This window comes from Phoca vitulina, unplaced genomic scaffold, assembly GCF_004348235.1.
Source record: "Phoca vitulina isolate PV1807 unplaced genomic scaffold, GSC_HSeal_1.0 scaffold8, whole genome shotgun sequence".
Classification (NCBI taxonomy): domain Eukaryota; kingdom Metazoa; phylum Chordata; class Mammalia; order Carnivora; family Phocidae; genus Phoca; species Phoca vitulina.
In genome coordinates this window covers 60,296,095-60,315,782 of record NW_022589711.1, presented here as the reverse complement: position 1 = coordinate 60,315,782, position 19,688 = coordinate 60,296,095, and the positions used below count along the sequence as shown (strand labels likewise).

The 19,688-nt window shown below is 38.2% G+C and overlaps 1 long non-coding RNA gene and 1 pseudogene across 1 annotated transcript; both read left to right on the top strand.

Moving 5' to 3' along the window:
• Nucleotides 1-263: 263 nt before the first annotated feature.
• Nucleotides 264-3,875, top strand: LOC116634026. Its single transcript, XR_004299826.1, has 3 exons — nt 264-366; nt 914-1,043; nt 2,531-3,875. It is a non-coding gene; the product is annotated as an uncharacterized LOC116634026 (long non-coding RNA).
• Nucleotides 3,876-13,790: 9,915 nt separating this feature from the next.
• Nucleotides 13,791-13,970, top strand: LOC116634212 (annotated as a pseudogene).
• The last annotated feature ends 5,718 nt before the right edge of the window (nt 13,971-19,688 follow it).

The following is a 19,688-nucleotide window of genomic DNA, read 5'->3' as shown; positions in this document are numbered from 1 at the left end:
TATGCCCACCGCCGGGCGAGCCGCCCTTTCCCCCTCTCGCCCCGGGGACCCTCACGGCCCCCGGCTCTCCCTGCTCCACAATCTGGGCCGTGCTCCCTTGGGCTTTCCGGGGTTCCTTTTAAACCGGCTGCTCAGTAGCAAAGCAATTAGCCCTTTCCGGGTGCGCGGGCGAGCGGCGGGGAGCGGCGAGCGGCGGGGAGCGGCGAGCGGCCGGCGCGCTCCTCGCCGGCGGAAACGCGTGGGCTCCCGGCGCTGCGCTCGCGGCGGCCGCGCCTCAGCTCGGCGGAAGGGGGCCGGCGCGCTGGGCGCCCTGGGCGCCGGCATTCCCGGCTTTGGTCTTCAAAGTCCTTCTTTCCACTAGGAAAGGTAAGCGTGGCCCCTTTGAAGGTTCCATTTAAGAACGTGAAAAACGAATTACAGGGGCCACCCCCATCCACTTGTATCTGCGTCCCTCATCCGCTGCTGATTGGGAAAAGCTATCGGGCCTTTGGAAATGTTAAAAGATGTCTGTCCCAGACACAGGGATGGAAATATTGAATACATGTTGGGACTTAAGTTACAGCTGAAATTCTGTGTATCCAAGATGGAATTTGAATTCTGTAGGGCCCATTCGGATGAAGGCATGAGCGTTTGAGGTAGAGCTGCGTCCATTTTTCTGATAAGCCGTACTGTAGCTTTAACTGAGAATTATATTGCCCCCAAATTATTCCATCTTTTATATAATTATTTCATCATTGTATAGCGGAGACCAAAACATCTTAAGTGAAATTTAGTACATTTCTGTTCCATTTTTAATTGTGAATTCATTTAGAATAGGTTGCTAACACCATAGGGACCGACCTTCAAACGGCTTTGCCTCATTCACACAGCTCGGCCAGTGTACTTTTAATGCTACCCACTTAATAATCCCTAGGTATGGAGAAAAGATTCCCGGCGCTTGTTCTCCAACCGCTCCCTGAAACAACACAAGCGGGCGTTTTCAGTGGTGAGCTTGGAGTGTCCCCCCGTGGAAGGAGATGAGCACTGCAATTGCTTTTTTACAGGTGAGTCCGCGGTTGCCTGCGATCTTGGGAACCTTGTGGTTCTGTACCTCTGCACACCGTGAGGCTGGATGTTACTTTTCCGTTAACAAACATCTTCGAGTTGAATCTCACTCTTTTTCTTCCATGGAAACAAATATTTGTTGAAAATAACGAATGAGTGAATCCTTTTGTTTCCTCACAAAGCTTTCCAGCTGATAAAAGTCGAGGAACATTTGTTTTCTCGCAACACCCATGGCTGTGATAGTCCCCGTTCTGACATTTTGGAGCAGATAGAATGAAGTGACAAGCACAAATAGGTGTTATCTCATGTGCCAGCCCTCAGCAGTTGGCAGTGGCTGACGCAGAAGGAGACTGAGGCCAGGTTTGGGCTCAGAAGGAAAGGTTGATGTGATGAGTGAGCAAGGTGCAGAAAGGAATTTAATCACTCAGTGCCCGAGGAGCAGAAAGCTGTTATTGATTTATAATAGTGCTAGCCATTGGCTAGTTGTCGCCGAGTTTGTTTAATTTATTTCAGTCTTTGTTTTCATCTCAAAAGTCAAAACCGTGCACTCATCGTATCCCTTTCACTGTGCCTCACAATAAATCCCACTCTTATTTATGTGATGATAAATTATTGCTGTGGCCTCTACCCTGTTTCTCCAAATGCTGACTCAGTCCATCCTTATGCTGTCCTATTCCTCAAACTTACTTTTGATCCGTGCACCTCTATGTGCTAGCGCTCCCCCAGCCATGCAGCTTAAAGCAGGAACTAACAGAGGGGGTAATTAATAATTATGGTCCATAAACTGGGGCTCTTCTGGGCTAACTGGGGCATGTGGTCACCCTACTTGTAAATCCTAAAGTTCAAGGGCAGGGTCACTGTGCGCTCCTGGAATATACTGAGCAGCTGAGTAACCACATACCTGCTCATCTCACATCTTCATGAATTCCCCTCCATAAATGTTCTTTACAAACAGTGTGTGTTCACTGCTCAACAGCAGATATGTGTAGCTGCAAATCCCAGACTCTGCAAGCTTCCCACTAACTCCTGGAGGAAACTTAGATAACAGCCATAGAACGTTGCCCACTACTAGACCCTCTGAAGTTGAGCACAGAGAAGACAGTTAAGTACCCAGGAGCCCAGAACAGGTGTGCTTCCATTTTAAGCAAATGGTATGTCCCTGGAAAAGTATACATTTTGACCAACTGTAGGCTAGTGTAACTGTTCTGGGCACGTTTAAGGTATGCTAGGCTAAGCTAGGATGTTTGGTAGGTTAGGTGTATTACATGCATTTTCAAGTTATGATATTTCCAACTTTCAGTGGGTTTATCAGGACATAACACCGTCATAAACCAAGGAAGGTCTATACAATGAAGATAATGCATTGCCTTATATAACTGAAGAGTCCAGCTAAAGTTTCAAGCAGTGGTTGATCTAGAGGCTCCAATAGTGTCACCAAAAGTGTTAGTTTCTTCCCATTTCCCATTTCTCTACTCCATCTTTCCAGGTATTGGCCTCACCCTAAGGGTAAATGAATGAAATCACCAAGACTATCATAGCTGTATGAAGGTGGTAACTGAATGTTTTCCAAGAAGAAAGTGACTTGAGTCATTCGAATCAAGGTATTTTTTCATGAAATAATCTGTAGATTAAACAATATTTGAGGGGAAAAAAAACTGTCCTTGTTATGAGCCTGTTGAGGTTCACAGTGGAGGAAGCTCTTCTCTCTTTCAGTATGTTACAGTATTTAGTGTGGTAGTAAGAGGAGGCTGTAATGAATGCCAGCATCCCCCAGGCCTCACATATTACAGGAGACCAGTGTGCGAGGAGAACCCTTAAAGAACAGTTGGTCCTGCCTCTGTAATGTCCTGGGAAGTAACTAAGACCCAGAGATGGGGGTGAACATGAACTTCATTTCTTGAGAACTAAAAAGACACTAAAATGTAAATGGGGATCAAGCCTCTGCATGCCCAGACTTGTTTATTTGTCAAAAAAACAGCACTTACAAATCAGAGTCTTACACAGAACTTTAACCACTCCAGACCAACCAGGCCCCCCAGTAAAGACTCTTTGGTACAATTTCAGAAAGTGAGCTCACTTTGTTCTTGTTACCCACAACTTCCTCTTGCTTGAATATGGTGTTTTCTGAACTGAGACACACCTATGGCAAAGGACACATGTTATATTGTAGGAAAATATAACTGGTATATCAAGCTCATGATTTCACAAAGATTATTGTTTAGGATGAGATTACCGTTGATGTATTGGTGGTATTCCTCTTTACACTATCCGTTTTTTAAGTATAGGAATCAGAAAGGCCTGTGAATCTTCTACTCAGTTAACCTTAACCCTTGAAAGCAAATTTACACACTGCTGCATTCACGGAAAATCTGTGAATACTCTGGATATGTATGACAGTTGAAGAGAAAATATTTATAAATTTTTAAAGACTGCCGACCTTATTAATGTCAAGCCATTGAATTGTAAAAAAAGAAAAAGTTTTATTTAACTTTTTAAAGAGATGGAGCTCATTGGCTTTCACTCAGTAATGTTCTCACTCCTCTATTTGTTTTGCAAGAAACTTCAAGTCTCTTCTGTATGTAATCTTCAATCTGCCAAATTGTATGCATGACTTGTGTTGGTGTTAAAAGATAATTGCTCATTTGAACATTCTAAATCTAGCCTTCCATGGCAAGTTTACACTCCACATGCAAGATAAAGTAAATGGGAAGATCATAAAACTGGAGCTGTAAGGAACACTGCTTGATCATGATGAGTAAGATAGGTTTTGTTGTCTGAATTACCTTTTTCAAACTCAGCTGAAGAACTAGTTGTAAATATTTTAAACCTTATTAAAGAGGCACTTGAACAAAAAAGGCCTCAGATTTCCGCTTCTGGCAATAAAAAAACTAAGTATTCTGAAAGGTCTCCCGACCATAAATAAAGTAGATCCTGGATAAACCATCCTGTATTGCATTTCTGAATTTGTAAGAAAGAGGAAAAATCTTCAGGATACTCTCTCCAAAAATAAATTTTAAAAATGCAGGATGGTAAGCTGCAGTGGAAAGAGAAAGGTAGACTGTCCTGAAGACAAAAGCCAGTATCAGAACTGTGAAAGCTGGATTAAGTCTTGGACTAGAAGCAACTACAACAGTTGAACTTGAGAGCCCCACATTAAGCTGATATTCTCAAAGAGAACTAAAATGTTGCAGGTCCATAGTCTCCCTGTTTCCTGGCAAAAGCAAAAATAAATGTTTCCTGGAGAATACCATCCCCACTGCATTCCCACAAGATTCCCCACAGATTCAGAGCAAGCAAATACAAGTTTAAAACCAAGATCAGAAAATACACATAAAAGACACCACTATTGCAAATCATCAGTAATGACAAACCGATTCAAGTCCCCAAGGAAGTCACACTTTGGAATTGTCAGATACAGAATATAAAATTGCTATATATAAACTGATTAAGTAAGATATCCAAAACATGAGTAACTGCTAAGAGACTGTCAAAACTATTCCGTAGATTTGAAAAATAAAAACAAAAAACTTTTGGAAATAAAAAATATGATTGTTGAGAAAGAAAACTTAACAAATGGTTTAGATTGCAGATTAGATGTTAATAAAGGAAGAATTGGTGAATTGGACAATATATCTGAAAGAAATAACCAGGATCCAGTATAAAGAAAAAAAGATGATAAACATTAAGATAGATATTGAAAGATGTGGAGGATAAAATAAAAGACTTTAATATACATCCACTCAGAGTCCTAGAGAAGAGAATAGGGAGAATGGAGTAGCTGCAGTATCTGAGGAGAAAATGACCAAGAACTTTCCAGAACTGATGAGATACACAAATGATAAATAAAAAGAAATCCACAAAGATACACACTGCAGTGAAATTACAAGCTACAAAAGACAAACAAAAAATATTTTAAAAGCAACATGAGAGAAAAGGAATGATGTTTAGACCCACAACAGTGAAAACAGAAAGCAAAAGAAAAGGAAATATTAACTTCAAATTGTGGAGAGAAATTAACTATCAACTTAAAATTATATATTCATCAAAACTATCTTTTCAGAAATAATAAGAATATGAAGACATTTTTAGTTGAGCAAAAACCTAGAGAGTTTGCCACCAACAGATCTTCACCATAGGAACTTCTAAAGAATGTGCTTCAGTAAAAAAGAAAATTATTGCTAAGGGAAAGTCTGAAATGCAGAAATAATAGTGAATAAACTGGTTAAGATGTGGATAAATTTAAAATGATATCATATGTATGAAAAAGAGAAAGAAAAGGACAAGAAGAGGAAGAGGAGAAAGGCGGGAGGGGGGGAGGAGAACTAATTTACCATGTTTAGAAAATAGAGCATATGGGGCTCCTGAGTAGCTCAGTTAGTTAAGCGTCTGACTCTTGATTTCAGCCGAGGTCATGATCTCAGGGTCATAGGATCAAGCCCCACCTGGGGCTCCGCACTCAGCCAGGAGTCTGCTGGAGATACTCTCTCTCTCCCTCTGCACCTCCCCCCGCTCTCTCTCTCTCAAATAAATAAATAAATCTTTGAAAAAGAAAAAAGAAAGAAAATAGAGCCGAGAACTAAAATTCTAGCCTCCAGTAACATCTAAGTCAGAAGTGAGTAGCTGATGGAAAGTGTTCTAAAATCCTTGTATTTTTCAGGAGCACGTTTAATATATTAACTTAATTGAAACTTCCTTAAATTTAATATGTATGATAAAATTTCAGTGTTAATTACTAAAAGAAAATAATGTATTATTTTAACTAGTGGAGGGGGAAAATTTGGTTTTAAAAAATTAACTAAAAAACTAAATTAATTTTAAAAAGGCAAGAGGAAGACAGAAGCAAGAGTGAAACAGGAAAATTTACATTGATAGAAACAAGTCTAAATATAATAATAAGAGTAAATGTAAATGAATTAAGCACAAGTTAAAAGAAAAATATTGTTATACTGTTTATAATAGTCATATCTAAAATATAAAGATATAGAAAGTTTAAAAATATAAAGATTAAAAATAAATACCAGACAAATACCAAAATAATGCAGAGATCGCTACATTAATATTAGTTAAAATAGAATATAAGACAAAGAGCATTACTGGGAATAGAGAAAGTCACTATATAACGATAAAAGTTTTCAATTCACTATGTAACTCTAACAATTTTAAACTTGTATGTACATAATAAAATTGCCTCAAAATCATCATAGGATATTTTAGCACACCTCAAGTAATTATTGATGGTCTAGAAGAAAAAAATTAATACAGATAAAGAATATTTAAAGAATATATATCACAAAATCGCTATAATTAACATAGTTAAAATTACGTCTGACAACTACAGAATATGCATTCTTCTCAAGCTTACAAGCAATATTTCCAAAACTCTACCACTTAGCCATAAATCAAGTATCAAAACATCTCAAAGAATGACTATTCTTTGAAAAGACTGTATTCTTTGGCAACAATATAGTTGAAAGTTAAGGGACAATAATACAAACTTGATGAAGACTTCAAGCCATACATTCAAGAAGTCCTATGATTCTTAATCAGGATAACTACAAAGAAAAGCATAACCAGCACATCATAAGAAAAGAGCTGAAAACCAAAGACAAGGAACAAATCTTAAAAGCAGTCAGAAAGAAAAGACATTACCTTCAAAGGGACAAGAGTAAGATTAATAGCCATCTTCTCAACAGAAATTATGAAAGTCATAAGACAATGGGCTAAAAGAGAGTAACAGGAACCTAGAGTTTCATATTCACCAAAAATATCCTTCAAAGTTAAAAGCAAAATAAATAGGTTCAGACACAAAAATTGGGTGAATTTATCCCTAGCAGACATCCATTAAAGGAAATGCTGAAGGGTGTTCTTCAGGCAGAAAGGCAGATAATTCCAGATAGAAGCTCAAAGATGCAAGAAAAAATGAAGAACAATAGGATAATATGTAGGTAAATATAAAGGAGTATTTATTATATAAACAGGAATACTATTGCCTTATGGGGAATTAAATAGATATAGTTATAACACAGAAGTCAACAGAGAAGTAAGTAGAGTCAAAGTGTCCTAGAGTCTTTGTATCTAACACAGTGGCTCTCTAAGTGTAGTCCTCAGGTCAGCATCATGAGCATCACTTAATAAATTGTTAGAAATACAAATTCTCAGACCTCACCCCAGAACTCCTAAGTCAGAAACCCAGGGCCTAGCAATCTGTGTTTTAACAGATTTAAACCCTAAAGACAAGTCTGGTGCGTGCTTAAGTTTGAGAATCACTGGCCTAGGAAATAGCAATGGTCCTAATTTACATAGAAATTTAATGATTCAAGTAACACACTGTTATCTCTTGGGTAAGCACTATAAGCTGGGGAGTTAGGTCCCCTTTTTCATGCCTGACATTAGTTAACTCATATCTTCTCTCTTTTCTTCTCAGTCTAACTGGAGGTTTATCAATTTTACTAATCGCTTCAAATAACCTGTTTTTCATTTCATTGATTTTTCTCTATGGTTTTCTGTTTCCTATTTCACTGATTTCTGCTATCTTTATCTATTACCCTTATTCTGCTTACTTTGGGCTTGATTTTTTTCTTCTTTTTCTAGTTTCTTAAGGTAGAAGTCAATAAAGGGCACCTACTTATATTTAATATCATACTTAATGATAAAAGACGGAATGCTTTCCCTCTAAGATTAGGAACAAGACAAGGATGTCCACCTCAGTGCTGCTATTCTACATCATAATGAAGATTCAATGGAATAAAATAAGAAAAAAAAATAAAAGGCATACATATTGGAAATAAAGAAATAAGCCTGCCTCTATTTGTAGAAGACCTAATTTTCTAGGTAGAAAATCCCAAAGAATATTTAAAAAAAAAAAAAAAAGACTGTAAGTTTAGCAAGATTGCAGAATATACAGTCAATATAAAAAATATCAATTATAATTCTATATACCATTAGTGAATAATTGGAAATTGAAATCTAAAGGCAGAATTATTTACAATAGCATCAAAAAACATGAAATGCTCAGGGATAAATCTAACAAAATAGTTCAAAAACTGTACGCTGAAAAGTATAAAGCAGTGTTAAGAAAAATTAAAGAACTAAATAAATGTACTAAATTTCACAGAATCAGAATACTCAATATTGTGAAGATACCAATTCTTCCCAAAGAGATCTACAGATTCAACACATTCCCAGTCAGTATCTCAGCATACTTTTTTGTAGAAATAATCAAGCTGATTCCAACATTTATATAAAAAAGAAAAAGACTAGAACAATCTATTTCCCCATCAGCCACCAACAGAGTCCCTATACCCAAGTTCCATACTATCTTATGGTTTAGAGTTTTCCCCTAACCAAATCTGTTTGTCCTATACACTCATTGCTATATCTATTGCACATTGAACAGTTGTATATTCTTTAAACCATATACAATCACATTTTATTAAGAACAACGGTCGGGATGCCTGGGTGGCTCAGTTGGTTAAGCGACTGCCTTCATTCAGCTCAGGTCATGATCCCAGGATCCTGGGATCGAGGCCTGCATCGGGCTCCCTGCTCAGTGGGGAGCCTGCTTCTCTCTCTCCCTCTGCCTGCTGCTTGCCCTGCTTGTGCTCTCTCTCTCTCTGACAAATAAATAAATAAAATCTTTAAAAAAAAAAAAAAAGCAATGGCCAACATAAATACATTCTATTAAAATAATTTTCCCATCTTGATTGATTTGTTGGAAAAAATCAAGAAATTCGTATATCAATGTGTGAATTTACCATAGAAGCCTTTTTCTAGAAAATAAAAGCATGTGGAGGTGCCTGGGTGGCTCAGTCAGTTAAGCGTCTGCCTTCGGCTCAGGTCATGAGCCCAGGGTCCTGGGATGGAGCCCCGCCTCAGGTTCCCTGCTTAGCAGGGAGCCTGCTTCTGCCCTCTCCCCGCTGCTCATGCTCACCCTCTCTCCCTCTCTCTCTCTCCCTCCCTCTCTCCCTCTGTGTCTTAAATAAATAAATAAAATTTAAAAAAAGAAAATCATGAATCTATACTTTCTTACTCATAAGCAATGGAAGTAATGAATATTTTCTTTTCCATATTTTTCACAGCAGCTTCTGTCACTAACATCTGCTGCTTTTTATATGATGTTTATGTGAACATCAGTTATTGTAAACTCTATCAAAAAGGAAGGTAGGTAGACCATGTGTAAAAAAAAACCTTAAAACGTGAATAGCAAGACCTTATTTTTAAGCACTACCTATGTCATTTTCTCTTACGGACTGAACTGTGTTCCCCAAAATTCATATGTGGAAGCCCTAACCTCAGTGTGACTATATTTGGAGATGGGTAATTAAGGTTAAATTTAAATGACATCATAAAGTGGGGTCCAAATTTAATATGACTCGTGTCATAAGAAGAAGAAAAGACAGCAGAGGGTCTGGTAAGGACAGTCCATGTAAAGACAGAGTGAGGTGTCCATCTGTGAGCCAAAGAGAAAGGCCTCAAGAGAAACCGAACCTGGCGACACCTTGATCTTGGACTTGAAGACTCCAGAACTGTGAGGAAATAGACTCCTGTTGTTTAAGTCCATCTGGTCTATGGTATTTTGTGATGGCAGCCCTGGAGGACTGAGACATTGTCCATCGAGCATGTGCCTCTAGTTCCTGCTTCCCCTGTATCTACGAATGTTTCTGTAAAATAATTAGCCAAAATTCATGCCGTTTGGCCTCCTCGCCCCTTACATTCTACCACCATTTGTTTGACACAATCATGTCTCCACCTCCTATGTGTGGCACGTCTCCAAAGCGTCCTAGAAATTCAAGGTTGGTTTCTGCTGCACCTATTTGATTAGCTCATTTTGCAAGTTTCTGGGTCGATGCAGACTATCACAAAGCCTGCTTGGCCAAGGGACAGAAATCAATAAGGAGGGAGACAGCAGGAACAACAGGGGTTGGGTTCAGAAACCTTGCCACACAGTGCGCTGGCTTTGTTGAGCTCCATGGCACAGGCCCATGTGCTGTAAACTTTTCATCTGCTCACAAATTGCATTTCACAGCAATACTAAAAGGGTGGGTTACTGATGCTGCATGTGGGAGGTATGTGCACAAATCCTGTTATCAGATAATAGGATTACCATGCATGCCTCCTGAGCATGCTTTGAAAGTTTACTCCTAACTCTACATATACAGCCACGGGCCAGCCATTTTATTGTACAACAAATAAAATCGCTGCCAAATCATTTCTAAAGCCACTATTATTTTCCTCATTATTTCTATCATCATTTCTGAAGTTGAGCTACAGCAACAGCCATATCAAGGTGAGCGTTTTCTTCTTCCCTCTCACATCTGCACCACCCACCACCATCCACCTGCCCAAGTAACACCAGATTGTTTCTTAAACTCGTTGTAGAAGTCATAGGAAATTATGGGTCTTGAGGACATTAAGGAGAAAAATCAATAGAAAAAAAAATACCAGTTATTTTAGCAAAACAGATGAGATGTCTTCTACAAAAATTACAACCAAAAAGTTCTTTGAAATGGTCATTTACCATACCAGGTGTCATCGGCTTCAGTTTAACCCTTCCGCTGAGTCTTAGGTTATAAACAGCACAGTTGCAGTTCCCAAAATTTCATGTGCATGAACTTCCACCCTCTTGTGTCTGGGAAGATCTCCTGCTGTACCCCAGCTATACCACTGAGGAGATGGCTCTGCGTGAGGAGACCAGAGTCTCGATCCTCAACGCTGTGGTGACAGTGGCTCAAAGGCCCTGAACCCACAACCAGAATGCCTGATCTCTTAAAAAATTTCCTCTGAAGTGTGAATTGATTTATTTGGAAACTATCTAAGGGCTTTATGTATACACTTAATCATTTTTACTATAAATTATATGAAGATAAATACAAAATATGTAAAAATAAATACAGTTAAAATTTGAATAACAAGAGCATTAGGGAGTGCCAAAGCATCCCCCACAATGCGGTCAAAAATTCCTGTATAACTTTTGACTCTCCCAAAACTTAACAGTGTACTGTTGACCAGAAGCCTTACCAATAACACATACAGTTGATTAACACATTTTGTATGCTGAATGTATTATATACTGTATTCTTATAATAAAGTAAGCTAGAGAGAAGAAAATGCAATTAAGAAAATCTTAAAAGAACATATACTTACAGCACTGTACTGTATTTAACGGGGGAAAAAATCCATGTATAAGTGGACCCATGCAGTTCAAACCCGCGTTGTCAAGGGTCAACTGTGTGTAATTCAGTGAGCACTGTATCTTTTTCAGGTAACATATGAACACTTGCAATCTAGAGTATCCTGAAATATCTAGGTTGTACAATTAACTCCCGTGCAAGAGTCTGAGGACAAATTGTGAAATGAGTAATGTTGTATTCAGTACCAACACTGTAACTCCCACTCTTGTATCCATTCAAGACCTTCATGGGATTCTTTAAACTGGACAGAGCCTCTTCTTCAGCTGCCCTCTTCCAAGAGGGATCCTGCCTGTTCCAGATTACCATTCCCCCTTCTTGCAAGTCCCCTATCCTGAATCTCATTGCCTCAGGGTTTTACTTCAAATCTGCATGGTAAAAGAGAATTCCATCCCACACCCTTCAGAGGTGTTACATTGTTTGGATTCAAATAAACTTTACAGCTCACTACCCTCTTGACCCTGGGCAAATCCTAAGAATGCCCTGACCCAGACAATTCTCTTAAATTTTATCATGATTACCCCTCTGCTTTGCATTGTAGTTTACTCTCAAAGTACAAATTCCTAACCAATATAATTTAGTTTGGGCCCCTTTTGAACCTTGTTTAAATAGAATATTTATAAAATATGTATTTTTTTGCATCTAGCTTCATTTACTCAAAATTATGTACATAAAATTCATTCATGCACTTGTGTGTTGTTGTTCCTTCATATTTTTCTTACTGTATAGTATTTCATTTCATGTTACTATAATTTATTTAACCCTTCTGTTGGTAATGGGTTTTGAGTTGTTTCCGGTTCAGGGGTATTTTGATTAATGCTCTATAAACATTTGTGTGCCTGTATCCTGATGAACATAAGCACATATTTCTTTAGAGTATATACTTAGGAGAGGAATTTCTGGGTTATAGGCTATGCAAATCTACATCTTTGCTAACACTTCTCAGGGTTAGAATTTTAATTTCACACAATCTGATGGGTATGTAATTGCACTTCACTGTAGTTTTAACTTGTACGACCTTATTTATGAGTCTGAATGCCTTTAAATATATTATGGCCATACATATATTATTTGGACATCCTCTATTGTGAACTGTCTGTTCAAGTCTTTTACATTTTTCTGTTGTGCTGTTCAGTATTTTCCTTAAAGGAAATTGAAGGAATTTTGGACAATTTTTTTTATATATAGATGTGAGCCCTCTGTTAGATGTGTTGCAAGTGTTTTCTCCTTTTAGTGACTTTCCTTTTCTTAATGTGTCTTGACTGTGTCTTTTGACACATGGAGTAAAATTTAGCAATCTTTTTTGGTGCCTTATTTAAAAATATCTTTTCCAAGCCCATAAGCATGAAGATATTCTCCTAGATTACCTTCAAAACACTTTGTTTTGCATTTGACATTGAGATCTACTTTCCACCTAAAATTTACTTTTGTCATGGTGTTAATTATGAGTCCAGTTTCTTTCTTTTCTCCTTCTCCTTCTTTTTGCATTTATGGCTCATTTGTCCCAATACCTTTTATGGAAAAGATAGTCCTTTCCCTACTATTCTGTATTGCCTTCCTTGAAATAAATAATGTAACCAATCCACAAATATATGTTTGGGTTTTAAACTGTTATGTTCTGGGCGCCTGGGTGGCTCAGTTGGTTAAGCGACTGCCTTCGGCTCAGGTCATGATCCTGGAGTCCCGGGATCGAGTCCCACATCGGGCTCCCTGCTCAGCAGGGAGTCTGCTTCTCCCTCTGACCCTCCTCCCTCTCATGCTCTCTGTCTCTCATTCTCTCTCTCGCAAATAAATAAAATCTTAAAAATAATAATAATAAATTAAAAATAAATAAATAAATAAACTGTTATGTTCATTTATATTTATTTGTCTTTTCTATCCTTGAACCAAAATGTTGCTTCTTAATTACTAATAGTTTTAAGTCTTAATACCAAGTTGAGCAAGTTCTTCTCATGTTGGTCTTCTTCCTCTAGATTATCCTGGCTATTTTTGACTCTATGCATTTCCATATCATTTTTGGAATTAGCTTGTCAAGTTTTATACACACACACATATACACACAGCTTGAAGGGGGGGAAGGAGAAAATGAGAGAGAGAGAAAACATGTTGTTATTTTGATTGGGATTACATTGAATCTGCATTTTTTAAAATGTTGAGTCATCAAATTCATAAACATGGTACATTTATTTAAGTTGCTTTTATTTTCTTTAAGTTTTGTAGTTTTCTTCACAAAAGTCTTGCACATTTTTTTTATCAGAGTTATATCTGGGTACATGACTTCTTTTGCTATTTTTAATGGTATCTTTTGGTTCCTTTCTAAATATTGATTACTGGCATATAGAAATGCAATTAATTTTTATATTGATTTTGTATGCACTGCTCAATTTGGTAATATGTTTAATAGTGTATAATTATTTATTAATAATAATACTTTATAGTGTTAAAATAATTGTAATTTTAATAATGTATTCATAGGTCCTTTTAGATTTTCTATGTCATAATCATATCATTTTTGAATAATGATGATTTGTTTCTTCCTTTCCAATCCATATAATTCCCATCGCTTCTCGGCCTTTTGGCTAAGATCAAGTGTAGTATCTGTTCTTATCAGTTTAATATCTGATACGTCCTCTATCCAATCCATATAATTCTTTTTTCCATTGTTAGGTAGAACTCTCCAGTTAAGCTAATCAGGCATAGGATCTTCTTTGCAGGATGAGCTTTAATTAGGGACTTTCTTTCCTTAGTAGTTATAGAAGTATTTAGGTTTTCTATGTTTTCTTGTGTCAGTTTTAGTAAGTTGGTAAGCTTGTGTCAGTTGTGTTAAGTTTGCTACTTTCCTAGGAATCCAAACATTTTATCTGAATTTTCAATTTTTTGGCATAAAGTTGTTCATATCCTCTTACAATCTTTTTATATATTAATTATTGATTATTTATTCCTTCTCTCTTTCTTTCTTGATAAGTCCCACCAGAAGTTAGTAGATTTTATTAATCTTTTCAAATGACTGCATTTTGACCTTGTTTATTTTTTCTATTGAATGTTTGTTTTTTATTTCATTAGTTCATGTTCTCATCTGTTTTATTTTCTGCCCTCTAATTTCTGTGGATTCACTTTTGTTATTTTCTAACTTCTTGAAGAGAGATTGATATATGGCTAAGTAGTTTTCAGCCTTTTTTTCCTTCTTAATATATACAATTTTTAAAAATATTTATTTATTTGAGAGAGAGTGGGCACACGCACAAGTGGGGGAGGTGAGGAAGAGGAAGAGAAAGAGAGAGAATCTCAAAGCAGACTCTCTGCTGAGCTCAGAGCTAAAGGTGGGGGCTCATCCCAGGACCCTGAGATCATGACCTGAACCAAAATCAAGAGTCGGCTGCTCAACTGACTGAGCCACCCAGGCGCCCTTTAATATACACATTTAAGGCAATAAATTTTCTGCTAAGTACTGATCTAACCTTATCTTAAAATATTGAATTTGTAGCACTTTCACTATTATTCAGGTAAAAACACACTCTAATCTCCGTTGTGATTTCTTTTTAGACCTATGGGTTGTTTTGATGCATAATGATGAAATTCTAAACATGGGGATTTTTATTTCTGTTTGTTATTGATTTCTAGCATAAACACACTGTGTCAGAGAACATGTTTTTTATGATTTCAGTTCTTTTATTTTTTTAAAGATTTTATTTATTTCTTTATTTATTAGAGAGAAAGGGAGCACAAGTGAGGAGCAGCAGAGGGAGAAGGAGAAGCAGGCTCCCCGCTGAGCAGGGAGCCCTATGTGGGGCTGGATCCCAGGACCCTGGGATCATGACCTGAACCAAAGGCAGATGCTTAACTGACTAAGCTACCCAGGTGCCCCGATTTCAGTTCTTTTAAATCTGTCAAGACTTTCTTTACAGCTCAGTGTAGTGTCATTTTTTTTTTTTAAGAGAAAGAGAGAGCACAAGCAATGGGAAGGAGCAGAGGGAGAAAGAGAGAAAGAGAGAATCTTAAGTAGGTTCCACACCCAACATGTAGCCTAACATGGGGCTCAATTCCATGACCCTGAGATCATGACCTGAGCTAAAATCAAGAGTCAGACACTTAACCAGCTGAGCCACCCAAGTGCCCCAGTGTCAATTTTTGTAAATATTCTGTATGACTTTGAAAAGTGTGCAATATGCAGCTAACTGTATATATTTGGTCTAATGTGGTAATCATATTGTTCAAGTCGTTTATAGCCTTCCTGATTTTTTTTATCTCTGCTTTATCAGTGAGTAAAAAGATGGTTTCAAACCTTTGCTGTGATGGTGAATTTGTTTCTCCTTCTACCTGGATTTGCTCTATATATGTTGATGTTGTTATATTCAAAGCATGCAAATATAGAATTGCCATATCTCTCTGGTGAGTTGGACCTTTCATCATCATGAAGCAAAGCCCTTTAATTCTAGTAATGCTTTTTCCCTAAAGTCTGTTTTCTCTGATATTAATGTAGTTGTTCTAGTTTTAAAATAAACTGGGCAAGGGGATTTAGTATTTGACTTCCTGTCTTTCTTTATCCTTATCATCTTTATCATTGAGTTATATTGCTTGAAAAATGTTTATATGTATCCAGTCATACACATAATTCTTTAACTGGAGCATATAGTCAATTTACATTCAATATCATTACTTTTGTCTTTGAGGTTATATTTACTATCTCACTGTGTGCATTCCACTTGTCTACCAACTCTATGTTCCTTTTTCTTTCTCTGTTCTCTTGTCTTCTTGTGTAGTGATTTTTTTCTGTGTGTGATATTTTCCCTATTAGTTTAAAATATCTACACCCATTTTACTTTTGTTTTTTAGTGATTCCCCTAGAACTTACAAAATGGATTAAACTTATAAAGTCAGATGTAATTTAAAAAAGAAAAAAAAAAGAAAAATCATCTGTAGAAATAATTTAAGGCCAAGAGTAGGATTATAATCTGCCAGGTGTTGTTTTTATTTGCTTCATTCAGGTATCTGGAGGCAGTAGCAGTTAGGATCACCTTGCCTGGGATCATCTGGGCTGCCTATGTGACTGGAAGGGTATAGAGCATACAAGATCTGACTTACTTCCAGTTCACTTTTACTGCTATCTTTCCAGTCCAAGGACCAGGGGTAGGGTGTTATTTATCGGGACACACACTCTTTGCATGCCCTGGATTATAGTTCCACCATCCCTGGCTCAGTAAGACCTCAGCTCAGCCTCATGTCTGCCACTTCTGAATCAGCAGCAAAAGTGGTCAAGTCATGTACTCACATTCTGAGCTCCCATCCTCTGCCAGATCTCAGTCCAATAATGGTTCACTATGTTGTTTGCTCTTCCATGCTTTTTAGAAAAAAAAGTTTAGGATATTCCATTCAGCTCTTTCATTCCTGTGCCTTAGAGATTACCCCTCAGTTCTTGGAGCTACTTATAACCTGGTTACCCATTTAACCACTACTTATTGAGAGCCTACTATGTGCTTGGATTGGGCATAAAGCCTTGCTCTCAAAACTCAGCAGTAAAGTCTTGTTCTCAAAAAGTTGGCATTCTAATTGGGGAAAGAGATGATAAACAAGTAAACATAATTGAATATAATGAAGGAGTGAACTATATAAAATCCTAGAGAAGTTTCTTCAGCACTTGAAACAAGTTCAAAGGCCCTGAAACAGGAGAGAGCTTGGTACTTAGAATAACAGCGGCGGCAGGGGAGGTGGGGCAGAGTTCCTGGAGCAAAGGGAGTAAAATGAGAGTAGCAGAGATGATGTCAGGGTAGCAAAAGCCAGATAGCATAGGGCCTTGTAAGGTTTTATTCTAGATATAATGAAAAGCTCTTGGTGTGTTTTGAGCAAGAGAGAAACTTGAGATGACTTGTATTTGTATTAAATTGCTCTCACTGCATTATGGAAAATAGCCTGTAGATCTTTTCTCTGATTCTGATTTAACACACTCCAATAAATTCCTTTTCCCTCTGAAATTTGCTAGTCATAAAACAAAACAAAACCTAAGTAACATACCTAGACAGGGGACTGCAGAGCAATGTGAGCTATTTCATTAGACTTGGTGAAAGACAGTGAAGACCCCTATTCCGTTCCAGGCTAGGAAACTAGCTTCCCTGGGCAGGTAGGACTCAAGCCCTGCTGTGCTGGGTCTGGTCCCCCAAGGGGGCTGCTTCTTATTTGACACAGCCATACCTACAGCAAGATAGCTGAGAAAAGTCCTGTAGCCCCAGCCCCATGCTATCCTAGGAGCCAGCCACTCCCCTGAAACAATCAAGGTCCTGTTTTCACATAACCAGTCCCGATTTCTCCCTCCTTCATCCCCAGAGGAGGCTGCCACCCACTGCTTCAGTTGAGGTCACCTCTGTCACTTGAGGTGTTCTCAGAATGGAAAGAGATCAAGCAAAGATAAAACAGTTACAGATGGCACAAAGTAGATAACCACTGAGTAGGAGCTGGACACCCGCTCACTCTTACTGCCGTGGAGACAGCAAACTAATAGATGATGGCGCAAAGTTCACAGAGCAGTTTTCTGACCACTCTTGAAAAATAAATTAGGAGTAAAGCAATGATGGCACAAGTAGGAAAGCCAATGCTCATGGCAAACTCTAAAGAAAATGGTGTCCCATTCCTAGATTATGTGTGTGAACAGGCATTAACTGTGGCATATCCAAGATGGGCCATGAAGTCAAAATAGCCATTTTATTCTCACGAATGGTAACATTTCATCTCTTCAGAGCCCAGCTATCTAGCTACCTCAGCCACCCAGCATGCAGAGGAGAAAGGTAGTAGACGAAAATAATCCAAAGAATTCAAATAGATTTAACATGGTTTATTCACTCAGACCCATATCTTTTCTTCAGGGGTGAGCCCCGGGACTCTCTATTAGTGAGTCTTCTCTCCTAGTTTGTTCACATTTTTCTTAGTTTTCTTTTCTCTTTATTCTTTTTACCTCTTAGTTGTACACAGCATACTGATATTATAGGTGAGAAATGGGCTACCATATGAAATACATGGAAACAAGTCTGACATCAAGAGACCAGAGTAAAAATTTGAAAATCTGGATGTGATATCTCAAAAAAATATGACAGTTTGGTTTCATTTCGTTTATGGGCAAATGGCGCTATAATTTTGAATTATGGCATTACAGAATCATACAACAGCGGAAGTGCGTAATGATTTCCCTCACAGATGACGAAAAGTTAAATTGTTTTCTTAAAAAGAGCAAGAAGAGTGTATTGCACTATAAAAAGAGTCCCACTAAGACATAGTCAAGATTCAGTTTGAAAACTGAGGGCACACGGGAGTGTAACTCACCTATTCCAAACCACTATTTTATTGTAGTAATTTTTTCACTTCATCTTTGCACATGGTAATTAGATGGCACTCTCAGAAGCCATACGGCTATGTAGTTAAGAACTGGAGCTCTAAAATCAGATGGGTCTGCACTCAGCTATTTAAGAGCTGGATGACTTCAAACAAGTTACGTCACTACCCTAAACCTAGGTCCCAGATCTCTAAAAGGAGATGAGTAGCACCTCATAGGGTTAGCACGAGGATGAAATAAGATCAAGCATGTGGGGCACTTAGCCCCACAGTAATTGTTCAGGAAATGGAAACTATGACTTCTACTATCTTAATGCTGGAGACAGTATTGCCTAATGACTATGGACTCTACAGCCAAAATGCATAGGTTCAAACTTCAAATCTTGGTTTGGCCATTTACTGTGGGTGAGTTAACTTGAATCTCCCTGTGCCCCCATTTCCTGGTCTTTACGATCTTATTTATTTGAGAGAGAGAGAGAGAGCACTGAGCTGGGGGAGGAGCAGGAGGGAAGGGAGAGGGAGAAGAGGAGAAGGGAGAGAATCTCAAGTGGACTCCCTGCGCTGAGCCCGAGGCAGGGCTCGATCCTTCCACCCAAGATCATGACCAGAGCTGAAACCAAGAGTCAGATGCTTAACCCACTGTGCCACCCAGGCACCACCCCCATTTCCTGGTTTTTAAAATGGAGATAGTGGGGCACCTGGGTGGCACAGTGGGTTAAGTATCTGACTCTTGGTTTCAGCTTATGTCATGATCTCAGGGTCCTGAGATGGAGTCCCGTGTCAGGCTCCATGCCCTGCCTGCAGTCTGCTTAAAATTCTCTCTCCCTCTCCCTTTGCCCTTCCCCCAATGCTTGCGCTCTCTCACTCTAATAAATAAATAAATCTTTAAAAAAATAAAATGGAGATAGTGATTGTACCTCCCTCATAGGGTTGTTGGAGAATTAAATGAGTTAATGTATAAAAAGTGCTTAGATCAGGCCTGGCACATAGTAAGCACCATATAAATGTCAAATGTCATTGTCATTAATGACTGGCCATACCACTATTATAAAGCACTTTCCTCCTTCAATTTAGCCATGACTCCCTCGCTCTGTCCTCTCCTGGCAATCATGTCATATACAGTGTTCTCACTGGGTCATC